Source organism: Oncorhynchus nerka, unplaced genomic scaffold (genome assembly GCF_034236695.1).
Source record: "Oncorhynchus nerka isolate Pitt River unplaced genomic scaffold, Oner_Uvic_2.0 unplaced_scaffold_1729, whole genome shotgun sequence".
In the NCBI taxonomy this organism is placed as follows: domain Eukaryota; kingdom Metazoa; phylum Chordata; class Actinopteri; order Salmoniformes; family Salmonidae; genus Oncorhynchus; species Oncorhynchus nerka.
Window position 1 is genome coordinate 41,494 of NW_027039594.1, and position 17,092 is coordinate 58,585.

Here is a 17,092-nt window from a genome sequence, read left to right on the forward strand (position 1 = left end):
GTTCTATTAGATGTTATATGTTCTATTAAATGTTCTATTAGATGTTATATGTTCTATTAAATGTTCTATTAGATGTTGTATGTTATATTAAATGTTCTATTAGATGTTGTATGTTATATTAAATGTTCTATTAGATGTTATATGTTCTATTAAATGTTCTATTAGATGTTGTATGTTATTATGTTCTATTAGATGTTGTATATTCTATTAGATGTTCTATTAAATGTTCTATTAGATGTTGTATGTTCTATTAAATGTTCTATTAGATGTTTTATGTTCTATTAATGTTGTATGTTCTATTAGATGTTGTATGTTCTATTAGATGTTGTATGTTATATTAAATGTTCTATTAGATGTTGTATGTTATATTAAATGTTCTATTAGATGTTATATGTTCTATGTTCTATTAGATGTTGTATGTTATATTACATGTTGTATTAGATGTTTTATGTTCTATTAGATGTTCTATTAGATGTTCTATTAGATGTTGGCTGTAATATTAGATGTTCTATTAGATGTTGTATATTCTATTAGATGTTCTATTAAATGTTCTATTAGATGTTGTATGTTCTATTAAATGTTCTATTAGATGTTGTATGTTCTATTAAATGTTCTATTAGATGTTGTATGTTCTATTAAATGTTCTACAATATGTTGTATGTTATATTCAATGTTCTATTAGATGTTGTATGTTCTATTAAATGTTCTACAATATGTTGTATGTTATATTCAATGTTCTATTAGATGTTGTATGTTATATTCAATGTTATATTAGATGTTGTATGTTCTATTATATGTTGTATTAGATGTTGTATGTTCTATTAGATGTTATATTAGATGTTGTATGTTCTATTAGATGTTGTATTGGATGTTGTATGTTCTATTAGATGTTGTATGTTGTATTAGATGTTGTATGTTCTATTAGATGTTATATTAGATGTTGTATTGGATGTTGTATGTTCTATTAGATGTTGTATGTTGTATTAGATGTTGTATGTTCTATTAGATGTTCTATTAGATATGTTGTATGTATTAGATGTTGTATTATATGTTTAGATGTTGTATGTTCTATTAGATGTTGTATTAGATGTTGTTCTATTAAATGTTGTATTAGATGTTGTATGTTCTATTAGATGTTGTATGTTCTATTAGATGTTGTATTAGATGTTGTATATTAGATGTTGTATGTTGTATTATATTAGATGTTGTATGTTCTATTAGATGTTATATTAGATGTTGTATGTTCTATTAGATGTTGTATTGGATGTTGTATGTTCTATTAGATGTTATATTAGATGTTGTATGTTCTATTAGATGTTGTATGTTCTATTAGATGTTGTATTAGATGTTGTATGTTCTATTAGATGTTATATTAGATGTTGTATGTTCTATTAGATGTTGTATTAGATGTTGTATGTTCTATTAGATGTTATATTAGATGTTGTATGTTCTATTAGATGTTGTATTGGATGTTGTATGTTCTATTAGATGTTGTATGTTGTATTAGATGTTGTATGTTCTATTAGATGTTATATTAGATGTTGTATTGGATGTTGTATGTTGTATTAGATGTTGTATTATATGTTGTATGTTGTATGTTCTATTAGATGTTGTATGTTGTATTAGATGTTGTATTATATGTTGTATGTTGTATGTTCTATTAGATGTTGTATTATATGTTGTATGTTATATTATATGTTGTATGTTCTATTAGATGTTGTATGTTCTATTAGATGTTGTATGTTCTATTAGATGTTGTATGTTCTATTAGATGTTGTATGTTCTATTAGATGTTCTGTTAGATGTTGTATGTTCTATTAGATGTTGTATGTTCTATTAGATGTTGTATGTTCTATTAGATGTTGTATGTTCTATTAGATGGTGGTAGTTATATTGTATGTTCTATTAGATGGTGGTAGTTATATTGTATGTTCTATTAGATGGTGGTAGTTATATTGTATGTTCTATTAGATGGTGGTAGTTATATTGTATGTTCTATTAGATGGTGGTAGTTATATTGTATGTTCTATTAGCTGGTGGTAGTTATATTGTATGTTCTATTAGATGGTGGTAGTTATATTGGACAGTGTATGTTCTATTAGATGGTGGTAGTTATATTGGACAGTGTATGTTCTATTAGATGGTGGTAGTTATATTGTATGTTCTATTAGATGGTGGTGGTTATATTGGACAGTGTATGTTCTATTAGATGGTGGTGGTTATATTGGACAGTGTATGTTCTATTAGATGGTGGTAGTTATATTGGACAGTGTATGTTCTATTAGATGGTGGTAGTTATATTGTATGTTCTATTAGATGGTGGTGGTTATATTGTATGTTCTATTAGATGGTGGTAGTTATATTGGACAGTGTATGTTCTATTAGATGGTGGTAGTTATATTGTATGTTCTATTAGCTGGTGGTGGTTATATTGTATGTTATATTAGATGGTGGTAGTTATATTGTATGTTCTATTAGCTGGTGGTGGTTATATTGTATGTTCTATTAGATGGTGGTAGTTATATTGTATGTTCTATTAGATGGTGGTGGTTATATTGGACAGTGTATGTTCTATTAGATGGTGGTGGTTATATTGTATGTTCTATTAGCTGGTGGTAGTTATATTGGACAGTGTATGTTCTATTAGATGGTGGTAGTTATATTGTATGTTCTATTAGCTGGTGGTGGTTATATTGGACAGTGTATGTTCTATTAGATGGTGGTAGTTATATTGTATGTTCTATTAGATGGTGGTAGTTATATTGTATGTTCTATTAGATGGTGGTAGTTATATTGTATGTTCTATTAGATGGTGGTAGTTATATTGGACAGTGTATGTTCTATTAGATGGTGGTAGTTATATTGTATGTTCTATTAGATGGTGGTAGTTATATTGTATGTTCTATTAGATGGTGGTAGTTATATTGTATGTTCTATTAGCTGGTGGTGGTTATATTGGACAGTGTATGTTCTATTAGATGGTGGTAGTTATATTGTATGTTCTATTAGATGGTGGTAGTTATATTGGACAGTGTATGTTCTATTAGATGGTGGTAGTTATATTGTATGTTCTATTAGATGGTGGTAGTTATATTGTATGTTCTATTAGATGGTGGTAGTTATATTGTATGTTCTATTAGCTGGTGGTGGTTATATTGTATGTTCTATTAGATGGTGGTAGTTATATTGGACAGTGTATGTTCTATTAGCTGGTGGTAGTTATATTGTATGTTCTATTAGCTGGTGGTAGTTATATTGTATGTTCTATTAGATGGTGGTTGTTATATTGGACAGTGTATGTTCTATTAGATGGTGGTAGTTATATTGTATGTTCTATTAGATGGTGGTGGTTATATTGGACAGTGTATGTTCTATTAGATGGTGGTAGTTATATTGGACAGTGTATGTTCTATTAGATGGTGGTTGTTATATTGGACAGTGTATGTTCTATTAGATGGTGGTGGTTATATTGTATGTTCTATTAGCTGGTGGTAGTTATATTGGACAGTGTATGTTCTATTAGATGGTGGTAGTTATATTGTATGTTCTATTAGCTGGTGGTGGTTATATTGGACAGTGTATGTTCTATTAGATGGTGGTAGTTATATTGTATGTTCTATTAGATGGTGGTAGTTATATTGTATGTTCTATTAGATGGTGGTAGTTATATTGTATGTTCTATTAGCTGGTGGTGGTTATATTGGACAGTGTATGTTCTATTAGATGGTGGTAGTTATATTGTATGTTCTATTAGATGGTGGTAGTTATATTGGACAGTGTATGTTCTATTAGATGGTGGTAGTTATATTGTATGTTCTATTAGATGGTGGTAGTTATATTGTATGTTCTATTAGATGGTGGTAGTTATATTGTATGTTCTATTAGCTGGTGGTGGTTATATTGTATGTTCTATTAGATGGTGGTAGTTATATTGGACAGTGTATGTTCTATTAGCTGGTGGTAGTTATATTGTATGTTCTATTAGATGGTGGTAGTTATATTGTATGTTCTATTAGATGGTGGTAGTTATATTGGACAGTATATGTTCTATTAGATGGTGGTAGTTATATTGTATGTTCTATTAGATGGTGGTAGTTTTATTAATATGTTCTATTAGATGGTGGTAGTTATATTGGACAGTGTATGTTCTATTAGATGGTGGTAGTTATATTGTATGTTCTATTAGATGGTGGTAGTTATATTGGACAGTGTATGTTCTATTAGATGGTGGTAGTTATATTGTATGTTCTATTAGATGGTGGTGGTTATATTGGACAGTGTATGTTCTATTAGATGGTGGTAGTTATATTGTATGTTCTATTAGATGGTGGTAGTTATATTGTATGTTCTATTAGCTGGTGGTGGTTATATTGTATGTTCTATTAGATGGTGGTGGTTATATTGGACAGTGTATGTTCTATTAGATGGTGGTAGTTATATTGTATGTTCTATTAGCTGGTGGTAGTTATATTGTATGTTCTATTAGATGGTGGTGGTTATATTGGACAGTGTATGTTCTATTAGATGGTGGTAGTTATATTGTATGTTCTATTAGATGGTGGTAGTTATATTGGACAGTGTATGTTCTATTAGATGGTGGTGGTTATATTGGACAGTGTATGTTCTATTAGCTGGTGGTAGTTATATTGTATGTTCTATTAGATGGTGGTTGTTATATTGGACAGTGTATGTTCTATTAGATGGTGGTAGTTATATTGTATGTTCTATTGTTATATTGACAGTGTATGTTCTATTAGATGGTGGTAGTTATATTGGACAGTGTATGTTCTATTAGATGGTGGTTGTTATATTGGACAGTGTATGTTCTATTAGATGGTGGTAGTTATATTGTATGTTCTATTAGATGGTGGTAGTTATATTGTATGTTCTATTAGATGGTGGTAGTTATATTGTATGTTCTATTAGCTGGTGGTAGTTATATTGTATGTTCTATTAGCTGGTGGTAGTTATATTGTATGTTCTATTAGATGGTGGTAGTTATATTGTATGTTCTATTAGATGGTGGTAGTTATATTGGACAGTGTATGTTCTATTAGATGGTGGTAGTTATATTGTATGTTCTATTAGATGGTGGTAGTTATATTGTATGTTCTATTAGATGGTGGTTGTTATATTGGACAGTGTATGTTCTATTAGCTGGTGGTAGTTATATTGTATGTTCTATTAGATGGTGGTAGTTATATTGTATGTTCTATTAGATGGTGGTAGTTATATTGTATGTTCTATTAGATGGTGGTAGTTATATTGTATGTTCTATTAGATGGTGGTAGTTATATTGTATGTTCTATTAGCTGGTGGTAGTTATATTGTATGTTCTATTAGATGGTGGTAGTTACATTGTATGTTCTATTAGATGGTGGTAGTTATATTGTATGTTCTATTAGATGGTGGTAGTTATATTGGACAGTGTATGTTCTATTAGCTGGTGGTAGTTATATTGTATGTTCTATTAGATGGTGGTGGTTATATTGTATGTTCTATTAGATGGTGGTAGTTATATTGTATGTTCTATTAGATGGTGGTGGTTATATTGTATGTTCTATTAGATGGTGGTAGTTATATTGGACAGTGTATGTTCTATTAGATGGTGGTGGTTATATTGTATGTTCTATTAGATGGTGGTAGTTATATTGTATGTTCTATTAGATGGTGGTGGTTATATTGTATGTTCTATTAGATGGTGGTAGTTATATTGTATGTTCTATTAGATGGTGGTGGTTATATTGTATGTTCTATTAGCTGGTGGTGGTTATATTGGACAGTGTATGTTCTATTAGATGGTGGTAGTTATATTGGACAGTGTATGTTCTATTAGATGGTGGTAGTTATATTGTATGTTCTATTAGATGGTGGTAGTTATATTGTATGTTCTATTAGATGGTGGTAGTTATATTGGACAGTGTATGTTCTATTAGATGGTGGTAGTTATATTGTATGTTCTATTAGATGGTGGTAGTTATATTGTATGTTCTATTAGCTGGTGGTAGTTATATTGTATGTTATGTTCTATTAGATGGTGGTAGTTATAGTGTATGTTCTATTAGATGGTGGTAGTTATATTGTATGTTCTATTAGATGGTGGTTGTTATATTGTATGTTCTATTAGATGGTGGTAGTTATATTGGACAGTGTATGTTCTATTAGATGGTGGTAGTTATATTGTATGTTCTATTAGATGGTGGTAGTTATAGTGTATGTTCTATTAGATGGTGGTAGTTATAGTGTATGTTCTATTAGATGGTGGTAGTTATATTGTATGTTCTATTAGATGGTGGTAGTTATATTGTATGTTCTATTAGCTGGTGGTGGTTATATTGGACAGTGTATGTTCTATTAGATGGTGGTAGTTATATTGTATGTTCTATTAGCTGGTGGTGGTTATATTGGACAGTGTATGTTCTATTAGATGGTGGTAGTTATATTGTATGTTCTATTAGCTGGTGGTTGTTATATTGTATGTTCTATTAGATGGTGGTGGTTATATTGTATGTTCTATTAGATGGTGGTAGTTATATTGGACAGTGTATGTTCTATTAGATGGTGGTTATATTGTATGTTCTATTAGATGGCATTGGTAGTTATATTGTATGTTCTATTAGCTGGTGGTAGTTATATTGTATGTTCTATTAGATGGTGGTAGTTATATTGTATGTTCTATTAGCTGGTGGTTGTTATATTGTATGTTCTATTAGATGGTGGTAGTTATATTGGACAGTGTATGTTCTATTAGATGGTGGTTGTTATATTGTATGTTCTATTAGATGGTGGTAGTTATATTGTATGTTCTATTAGATGGTGGTAGTTATATTGTATGTTCTATTAGATGGTGGTAGTTATATTGGACAGTGTATGTTCTATTAGATGGTGGTGGTTATATTGTATGTTCTATTAGATGGTGGTAGTTATATTGTATGTTCTATTAGATGGTGGTAGTTATATTGGACAGTGTATGTTCTATTAGATGGTGGTGGTTATATTGGACAGTGGATGTTCTATTAGATGGTGGTAGTTATATTGGACAGTGGATGTTCTATTAGATGGTGGTAGTTATATTGGACAGTGTATGTTCTATTAGATGGTGGTAGTTATATTGTATGTTCTATTAGCTGGTGGTAGTTATATTGGACAGTGAATGTTCTATTAGATGGTGGTGGTTATATTGGACAGTGGATGTTCTATTAGATGGTGGTAGTTATATTGGACAGTGGATGTTCTATTAGATGGTGGTAGTTATATTGGACAGTGTATGTTCTATTAGATGGTGGTAGTTATATTGTATGTTCTATTAGCTGGTGGTTGTTATATTGGACAGTGTATGTTCTATTAGATGGTGGTAGTTATATTGTATGTTCTATTAGCTGGTGGTAGTTATATTGTATGTTCTATTAGATGGTGGTGGTTATATTGTATGTTCTATTAGATGGTGGTGGTTATATTGGACAGTGTATGTTCTATTAGATGGTGGTAGTTATATTGTATGTTCTATTAGCTGGTGGTAGTTATATTGGAAAGTGTATGTTCTATTAGATGGTGGTAGTTATATTGTATGTTCTATTAGCTGGTGGTAGTTATATTGTATGTTCTATTAGATGGTGGTGGTTATATTTATGTTCTATTAGATATTGTATGTTCTATTAGATGGTGGTGGTTATATTGTATGTTCTATTAGATGGTGGTGGTTATATTGTATGTTCTATTAGATGGTGGTGGTTATATTGTATGTTCTATTAGATGGTGGTGGTTATATTGGACAGTGTACTCATCATCCTGTGGAACATTGTCAACAGCCACAGCTCTCAGAAGACCATATCTCTGAGTTTATCGATTAGAAACCAGTTTTTATCGTAATAATTGAATATTGATTTATATTGTTTCTCCTCCTCGTCCCTGTTCAGATTGTGTTTCTTAACAGCCAGTTGGACCGACACTGTATAAAGGTTTCTAAAGTCGCTGAGAGGTAGGTATCTCCCCTCCACCATCTCCCCTCTTAAAGCAAATCCTTTCACTTTGACCTTGATAAATCAACACATACATATTGTATCAACCGGTGTGGAATTCCAGAGCTCTGAATAGAAGAAACCACCCCACCTCCCTTCCTCTGTACACCTCCAACCCCAGTCTCTCTTGAACCTTCGGCTCAGTAGCCTCACTAGCCCAGTCCATGCAGCTTCCCAGTTAATCATAGATCTGCAGTGGAGGGTTGTTAGCTTACAGCACCAGCACAGACACTGTGATTACTCCATCAGGTCGGCTGGTGGGTGACATTTGACCTATCTACCAGGGATTGATTGATTGATTGATTGATTGATTGATTGATTGATTGATTGTGTGTGTGTGTGTGTGTGTGTGTGTGTGTGTGTGTGTGTGTGTGTGTGTGTGTGTGTGTGTGTGTGTGTGTGTGTGTGTGTGTGTGTGTGTGTGTGTGTGTGTGTGTGTGTGTGTGTGTGTGTGTGTGTGTGTGTGAGTGTGATCCCTTCAGGGTGAGTGTAGGACAAAGGTTATTTTAGACTTACAGGTTTAAGATTTGGGTTAGGTATAGGGTTAAGGGGTTAGTGGAAATATAATTTTGAGTGGAAATACATTTGAGGTTTTCTAAGAATTCCTTTAAAGAGCTCATGGCCAGTGTCACTATGGTGATGCAGGTAGGGTGTTTGAAACACTGTGGGAAACCTCTGTTGGCTCACCAGTTTCAACCTAAACTACTGTTGGCTCACCAGTTTCCACCTAAACTACTGTTGGCTCACCAGTTTCCACCTAAACTACTGTTGGCTCACCAGTTTCCACCTAAACTACTGTTGGCTCACCAGTTTCCACCTAAACTACTGTTGGCTCACCAGTTTCCACCTAAACTACTGTTGGCTCACCAGTTTCCACCTAAACTACTGTTGGCTCACCAGTTTCCACCTAAACTACTGTTGGCTCACCGGTTTCCACCTAAACTACTGTTGGCTCACCAGTTTCCACCTAAACTACTGTTGGCTCACCAGTTTCCACCTAAACTACTGTTGGCTCACCAGTTTCCACCTAAACTACTGTTGGCTCACCAGTTTCCACCTAAACTACTGTTGGCTCACCAGTTTCCACCTAAACTACTGTTGGCTCACCAGTTTCCACCTAAACTACTGTTGGCTCACCAGTTTCCACCTAAACTACTGTTGGCTCACCAGTTTCCACCTAAACTACTGTTGGCTCACTAGTTTCCACCTACACTACTGTTGGCTCACCAGTTTCCACCTATTTTGTTAATATATTTCTTTATTTAACCTTTTATTTAACCAGGCAAGTCAGTTAAGAAAAAAATCTTATTTACATTGACTGCCTGCCCCGGCCAAACCCAGACGATGCTGGGCAAATTGTGCAGGTCTAGAACTGATATCTGACTGATCGTGTGTCAGTCTTCACAATGTCCATCTCTGACTATTGTCTGTTGTGTTGCTTTCAGTCTAATGAGTTACACAGAGCAGTACCAGGAGTATGACCCGTTTGTGATGTCACCAGAACCCTCCAACCCCTGGACCAGTGACGACCTCTCATTCTGGGACCTGGAAGCCAGGTGAGAACCACAGCGCCTACAATCAAGTAATAGTAAGGTCTTGTAAAAAGGTATTTGATTGCAGGGTTGCAAAGGCATCAACTACAGAAGGAAACACCCAAACTCACTGGAAATGGACTTCCCAGGGAGTGAAGCTTTTCCCTATTCTAGCCCACAGCTTTTTCAATCAACCCACAGTCAACCACTCACTGCAAAATCAACCTCGAAGACCGAATGGAACACAGGGCAAAGACAAGCTATCGTCCTATATCCTTCCTATATAGTTGCCTTCAAAGAACCAGAGTTACAGATAGCTATCTATCTCGCCTAGGCTGTGTCTCACATAATCCCCTTTAGATTTAGAAATGACCGAAGGGCAATGACCTCCTATCGTCCTTATATTATGATTAAATGCAGATATAGAGGATATCTTCAGGGCTAGACGACGCTGTTACCCAGCACTGTGTAGTTCTTCTGGATCCCTTGAGGTGAATCAACCCAGACATATAAATCATTGTGTCTAATGTAGCTTCATAATCCGGATAAATGTATTAATTATATTGAGTAGAGGTTAGGGAAATGTCCTGCAGAGATTTAAATGATATGGTGTCATGGTGAACGCTGCCATTACAGCAGCATTCACCTGCTGCTGTGACTTTCTACTACAGGAAGTAGAAACATTGTGCTGTCAATGTGCTGTCAATGTTTCTACTCCCCTGTCACCACTTGTTCAACGTCGTGTGGTGTTTGAGACTGTTTGAGACCGTTTGAGACCGTTTGAGACTGTTTGAGACTGTGTGAGACTGTTTGAGACTGTGTGATGCTGTTTGAGACTGTTGGAGACTGTTTGAGACCGTTTGAGACTGTTCGAGACTGCCTGAGACCGTCTGAGACCGTTTGAGACCGTTTGAGACCGTTTGAGACTGTTTGAGACCGTTTCCTGCTGTTTGAGACTGTTGGAGACTGTTTGAGACCGTTTGAGACCGTTTAAGACCGTTTGAGACTGTTTGAGAGCGTTTGAGACTGTTTTTGAGAGCGTTTGAGACTGTTTGAGACTGTTTGAGACCGTTTCCTGCTGTTTGAGACTGTTTGAGACTGTTTGAGACCGTTTGAGACCGTTTAAGACCGTTTGAGACTGTTTGAGACTGTTTGAGACTGTTTGATATCAAAGTATTCATTTTTTCTATCTAATTTTTTTTCTATATTTTGATGTTTCATGAATTCTAACTTTCTCTCCCTCTCCCCTCCCTCTCCTCAGTAAGGACCCCAGTCAACAGAGGGTGAGGAAGTGGGGTTTCTCTCTAGATGAAGCTCTGAAGGATCCAGCAGGACGAGACCAGTTCCTCAAGTTCCTGGAATCAGAGTTCAGCTCAGAGAACCTGCAGTGAGTCACACAGAATTCCCTGTCCTCCTTTTATCCCTTGTTTTCTCATTTTCTCTAATCCGTCCTCATTTCCTCTGAGTTCAGAGTTCAGGGAAACTACAGTAAGACACACAGAACCCTCCTCTCCTCTCATCCTTTCCTTATTTCCTCTCCTTTCCCTCCCTTCTCTTCCCCATCTCCTCCTTCCATCCCTTCTTCCTCTCCCATCACCTGATCCCTTAGCTTCATCCCATCCCTTCATTCTTCTCCTTCTTCAACCTCTTTCCTCATCCATCCTCCACTACCTCCATCTTTGCCCTTCATCCCCTACCTCTTTCCTCATCCTCTTCCATCCATCCTCCACTACCTCCATCTTTACCCTTCATCCCCTACCTCTTTCCTCATCCTCATCCATCCATCCTCCACTACCTCCATCTTTACCCTTCATCCCCTACCTCTTTCCTCATCCTCTTCCATCCATCCTCCACTACCTCCATCTTTACCCTTCATCTCCTACCTCTTTCCTCATCCTCGTCCTCTTCCATCCATCCTCCACTCTCCATCTTTACCCTTCATCCCCTACCTCTTTCCTCATCCTCTTCCATCCATCCTCCACTACCTCCATCTTTACCCTTCATCCCCTACCTCTTTCTCATCCTCTTCCATCCATCCTCCACTACCTCCATCTTTACCCTTCATCCCCTACCTCTTTCCTCATCCTCTTCCATCCATCCTCCACTACCTCCATCTTTACCCTTCATCTCCTACCTCTTTCCTCATCCTCGTCCTCTTCCATCCATCCTCCACTACCTCCATCTTTACCCTTCATCCCCTACCTCTTTCCTCATCCTCTTCCATCCATCCTCCACTACCTCCATCTTTACCCTTCATCTCCTACCTCTTTCCTCATCCTCCTCTTCCATCCATCCTCCACTACCTCCATCTTTACCCTTCATCCCCTACCTCTTTCCTCATCCTCTTCCATCCATCCTCCACTACCTCCATCTTACCCTTCATCTCCTACCTCTTTCCTCATCCTCTCCTCTTCCATCCATCCTCCACTACCTCCATCTTTACCCTTCATACCTCTTTCCTCATCCTCTTCCATCCATCCTCCACTACCTCCATCTTTACCCTTCATCCCCTACCTCTTTCCTCATCCTCTTCCATCCATCCTCCACTACCTCCATCTTTACCCTTCATCTCCTACCTCTTTCCTCATCCTCGTCCTCTTCCATCCATCCTCCACTACCTCCATCTTTACCCTTCATCCCCTACCTCTTTCCTCATCCTCTTCCATCCATCCTCCACTACCTCCATCTTTACCCTTCATCTCCTACCTCTTTCCTCATCCTCGTCCTCTTCCATCCATCCTCCACTACCTCCATCTTTACCCTTCATCCCCTACCTCTTTCCTCATCCTCTTCCATCCATCCTCCACTACCTCCATCTTTACCCTTCATCCCCTACCTCTTTCCTCATCCTCTTCCATCCATCCTCCACTACCTCCATCTTTACCCTTCATTCATCTTTCCTCATCCTCTATCCATCCTGGCTATCTCCATCTCCCTCTTTCTCTCTTCCATCCATCCTCTTCATCTACCTCTTTCCTCATCCATCTTCCATCCATTACCCTTCATCCCCTACCTCTTTCCTCATGCTCTTCCATCCATCCTCCACTACCTCCATCTCCTCTTTCCCTTCATCTCCATCCCTCTGTTTGAAAGTTAACCTCATTCCTCGACCCTCCATGAGTATGTGTGTCCGCCTGAAGGCATGTTCTGATGAAGGGCTCCTAAAGACGATAACAGGGTGGTGGACTGGACAGATAACCGAGGTCAGTTGGGGCTACCCAGACGGATCACACACCTCTTTCTCTCTCCACTATCTCATCCTATCCAATCCACTCTTTAATTACGTTCTTTACGAAAGGTTGGTGCTATAGTGTAATTTATGTAACCCCTACAGGTTCTTTGGTACTGTAATCATAACCCCTATAAAGGTTCTGGTTGGTTAATATTATGTAACCCCTATACAGGTTCTGGTTGGTACTGTAATATTATGTAACCCCTATACAGGTTCTGGTTGGTACTGTTAAGGGGTAACCCCTACAGGTTCTGGTTGGTGCTATTATGTAACCCCTATACAGGTTCTGGTTGGTACTGTAATAAGGGGTAACCCCTATACAGGTTCTGTTGGTGCTGTAATAAGGTGTAACCCCTATACAGGTTCTGGTTGGTGCTATAATAAGGTGTAACCCCTATACAGGTTCTGGTTGGTACTGTAATAAGGTGTAACCCCTATACAGGTTCTGGTTGGTGCTATAATAAGGTGTAACCCCTATACAGGTTCTGGTTGGTGCTGTAATATGGTGTAACCTCTTACAGGTTCTGGTTGGTGCTGTAATATTATGTAACCCCTATACAGGTTCTGCTTGGTGCTGTAATACGGTTCAGGTTCTGGTTGGTCTGTAATATTATGTAACCCTATACAGGTTCTGGTTGGTGCTTTAACCTCATACAGGTTCTGGTTGGTGCCTCTTAACCCCATACAGGTTCTGCTGGTACTGTAATACGGGTAACCCCTATACAGGTTCTGGTTGGTCCATGGTGTAACCCCTATACAGGTTCTCTTTAACCCCATACAGGTTCTCTGGTCTGTAATATTAGGTGTAACCCCATCTACAGGTTCTGGTTGGTACTCCATAATATTATGTAACCCCTTTTCTTTCTGTAATATGGTGTAACCCCATACAGGTTCTGGTTGGTGCTGTAATAAGGTGTAACCCTACATTACCTGGTGTAACCCCTACAGGTTCTGTTGGACTGTAATATGTGTGTAACCCCTATACAGGTTCTGCTTGGTACTGTAATATTATGCTATACAGGTTCTGGTTTCTGATGTAACCCTATACAGGTTCTGGTTGGTGCTGTAATAAGGTGTAACCCCTAACAGGTTCTGCTGGTACTGTAATATTATGTCACCCCTATACAGGTTCTGGTTGGTGCTGTGGTCACCCCTATACACTGGTGGATATTATGTCACCCCTATACAGGTTCTGGTTGGTGCTGTAATATTATGTCACCCTATACAGGTTCTGGTTGGTGCTGTAATATTATGTCACCCCTATACAGGTTCTGGTTGGTGCTGTAATATTATGTCACCCCTATACAGGTTCTGGTTGGTACTGTAATAAGGGTAACTATACAGGTTCTGGTTGGTACTGTAATATTATGTCACCCCTTACAGGTTCTGGTTGGTGCTGTAATATTATGTCACCCCTATACAGGTTCTGGTTGGTGCTGTAATATTATGTCACCTCTATACAGGTTCTGGTTGGTGCTGTTATGTCACCCCCTATACAGGTTCTGGTTGGTGCTGTAATATTATGTCACCCCTATACAGGTTCTGGTTGGTGCTGTAATATTATGTAACCCCTATACAGGTTCTGGTTGGTACTGTAATATGTAACCCCTATACAGGTTCTGGTTGGTGCTTAATAAGGGTAACCCTATACAGGTTCTGGTTGGTACTGTAATATTATGTACCCCTATACAGGTTCTGGTTGGTGCTGTAATAAGGTGTAACCCTATACAGGTTCTGGTTGGTGCTGTAATAAGGTGTAACCCCTATACAGGTTCTGGTTGGTACTGTAATAAGGTGTAATACATACTGTAATATTATGTAACCCCTATACAGGTTCTGGTTGGTACTGTAATAATGTGTAACCCCTATACAGGTTCTGGTTCTGTAATATTATGGTTGGTGCTGTATAATAAGGTGTAACCCTATACAGGTTCTGGTTGGTACTGTAATATTATGTCACCCCTATACAGGTTCTGGTTGGTGCTGTAATATGGTGTAACCCCTATACAGGTTCTGGTTGGTGCTATAATAAGGTGTAACCCCTATACAGGTTCTGGTTGTACTGTGTAACCCCTGTACAGGTTCTGCTGGTACTGTAATAATGTGTAACCCCTATACAGGTTCTGGTTGGTACTGTAATATTATGTAACCCCTATACAGGTTCTGGTTGGCTGTAATAAGGGTAACCCCTATACAGGTTCTGTTGGTACTGTAATATTATGTAACCCCTATACAGGTTCTGGTTGGTGCTGTAATATTATGTAACCCCTATACAGGTTCTGCTTGGTGTAATATTATGTAACCCTATACAGGTTCTGGTTGGTACTGTAATTGTAACCCCTATACAGGTTCTGGTTGGTACTGTAATATTATGTAACCCCTATACAGGTTCTGCTTGGTGCTGTAATAAGGTGTAACCCCTATACAGGTTCTGGTTGGTGCTGTAATAAGGTGTAACCCTATACAGGTTCTGGTTGGTGCTGTAAATACAGGTTCTGGTTGGGCTGCTGTAATATTATGTAACCCCTATACAGGTTCTGGTTGGTGTAACCCCTATACAGGTTCTGGTTGGTACTGTAATAAGGTGTAACCCCTATACAGGTTCTGGTTGGTACTGTAATATTATGTCACCATATACAGGTTCTGTAATACGGTGTAACCCCTATACAGGTTCTGGTTGGTGCTGTAATATGGTGTAACCCCTATACAGGTTCTGGTTGGTACTGTAATAAGGTGTAACATACAGGTTCCTGTAATATGGTGTAACCCCTATACAGGTTCTGGTTGGTACTGTAATAAGGTGTAACCCCTATACAGGTTCTGGTTGGTACTGTAATATGGTGTAACCCCTATACAGGTTCTGGTTGGTACTGTAATATGGTGTAACCCCTATACAGGTTCTGGTTGGTACTGTAATATTATGTCACCCCTATACAGGTTCTGGTTGGTGCTGTAATAAGGTGTAACCCCTATACAGGTTCTGGTTGGTGCTGTAATAAGGTGTAACCCCTATACAGGTTCTGGTTGGTGCTGTAATAAGGTGTAACCCCTATACAGGTTCTGGTTGGTACTGTAATATTATGTAACCCCTATACAGGTTCTGGTTGGTACTGTAATAAGGTGTAACCCCTATACAGGTTCTGGTTGGTGCTGTAATAAGGTGTAACCCCTATACAGGTTCTGGTTGGTACTGTAATGTAACCCCTTATACTGTAATAAGGTGTAACCCCTATACAGGTTCTGGTTGGTACTGTAATATTATGTAACCCCTATACAGGTTCTGGTTGTAATATTATGTAACCCCTATACAGGTTCTGGTTGGTGCTGTAATAAGGTGTAACCCCTATACAGGTTCTGGTTGGCGGTGCAGGATCTGAAGAGGCAGCCCCTGGAGAACGTGGCAGAACGGGCTCAGGAGATCTGGACAGAGTTTCTGGCAGAAGGCGCTTCCAGCTCCATCAACCTGGACTCACACAGCTACGAACGCACCAGCGCCAACCTTAAAGACCCGGGACGATACAGCTACGAAGACGCTCAGGTGAATTATATTATCGACAGAAAGACCGCTAAGAAGTTGCAGAGGTACATTATATTATAAACAAACAAACAGACAGACAGACAGACAGACAGACAGACAGACAGACAGGTAAACAGACAGGTAGACAGACAGACAGGTAGACAGACAGACAGACAGGTAGACAGACAGACAGGTAGAAAGAGGGAGGGACACAGGAAGGGGAGGAGGTAGAACGAGGGAGGGACACAGGAAGGGAGATTGAAAGAGGGAGGGACACAGGAATGGAGATTGAAAGAGGGAAGGACACAGGAAGGGAGATTGAAAGAGGGGGGGACACAGGAAGGGAGATTGAAAGAGGGGGGACACAGGAAGGAGATTGAAAGAGGGGGGGACACAGGAAGGGAGATTGAAAGAGGGAGGGACACAGGAAGGGAGATTGAAGCCTGCAGAAACAAACATACAGCTAAAACACACAATGATCTCTGTCTCCTCCCTTTCTCCTGTTTCAGGACCACATCTATAAGCTGATGAAGAGTGACAGCTACACACGGTACCTGCGCTCCAACGCTTACCAGGAGCTGCTGATGGCCTGGAAGAAGGTGTGTGTGAGTCTGTGCTAGTCTCCTTCTGCCTGGGGAAGACTGGAGTTAGACACCTGTCCTCAGTATCCAAGATAGTGAAGTGCTGCCCTCTGTTGGAGATGTACAGGTTCTGCAGTCAGTGACATGGGACACTACTGTTTAGTCTGAACCAGTGATATCATACTGTTTAGTCTGAATCAGTGATATCATAC

At 38.3% G+C, this 17,092-nt stretch overlaps 1 pseudogene; it reads left to right on the forward strand.

Annotated features, from left to right (window-relative positions):
* LOC135568048 (regulator of G-protein signaling 6-like) overlaps positions 1-17,092 on the forward strand; it is a 47,172-nt pseudogene that overhangs the window by 16,604 nt on the left and 13,476 nt on the right.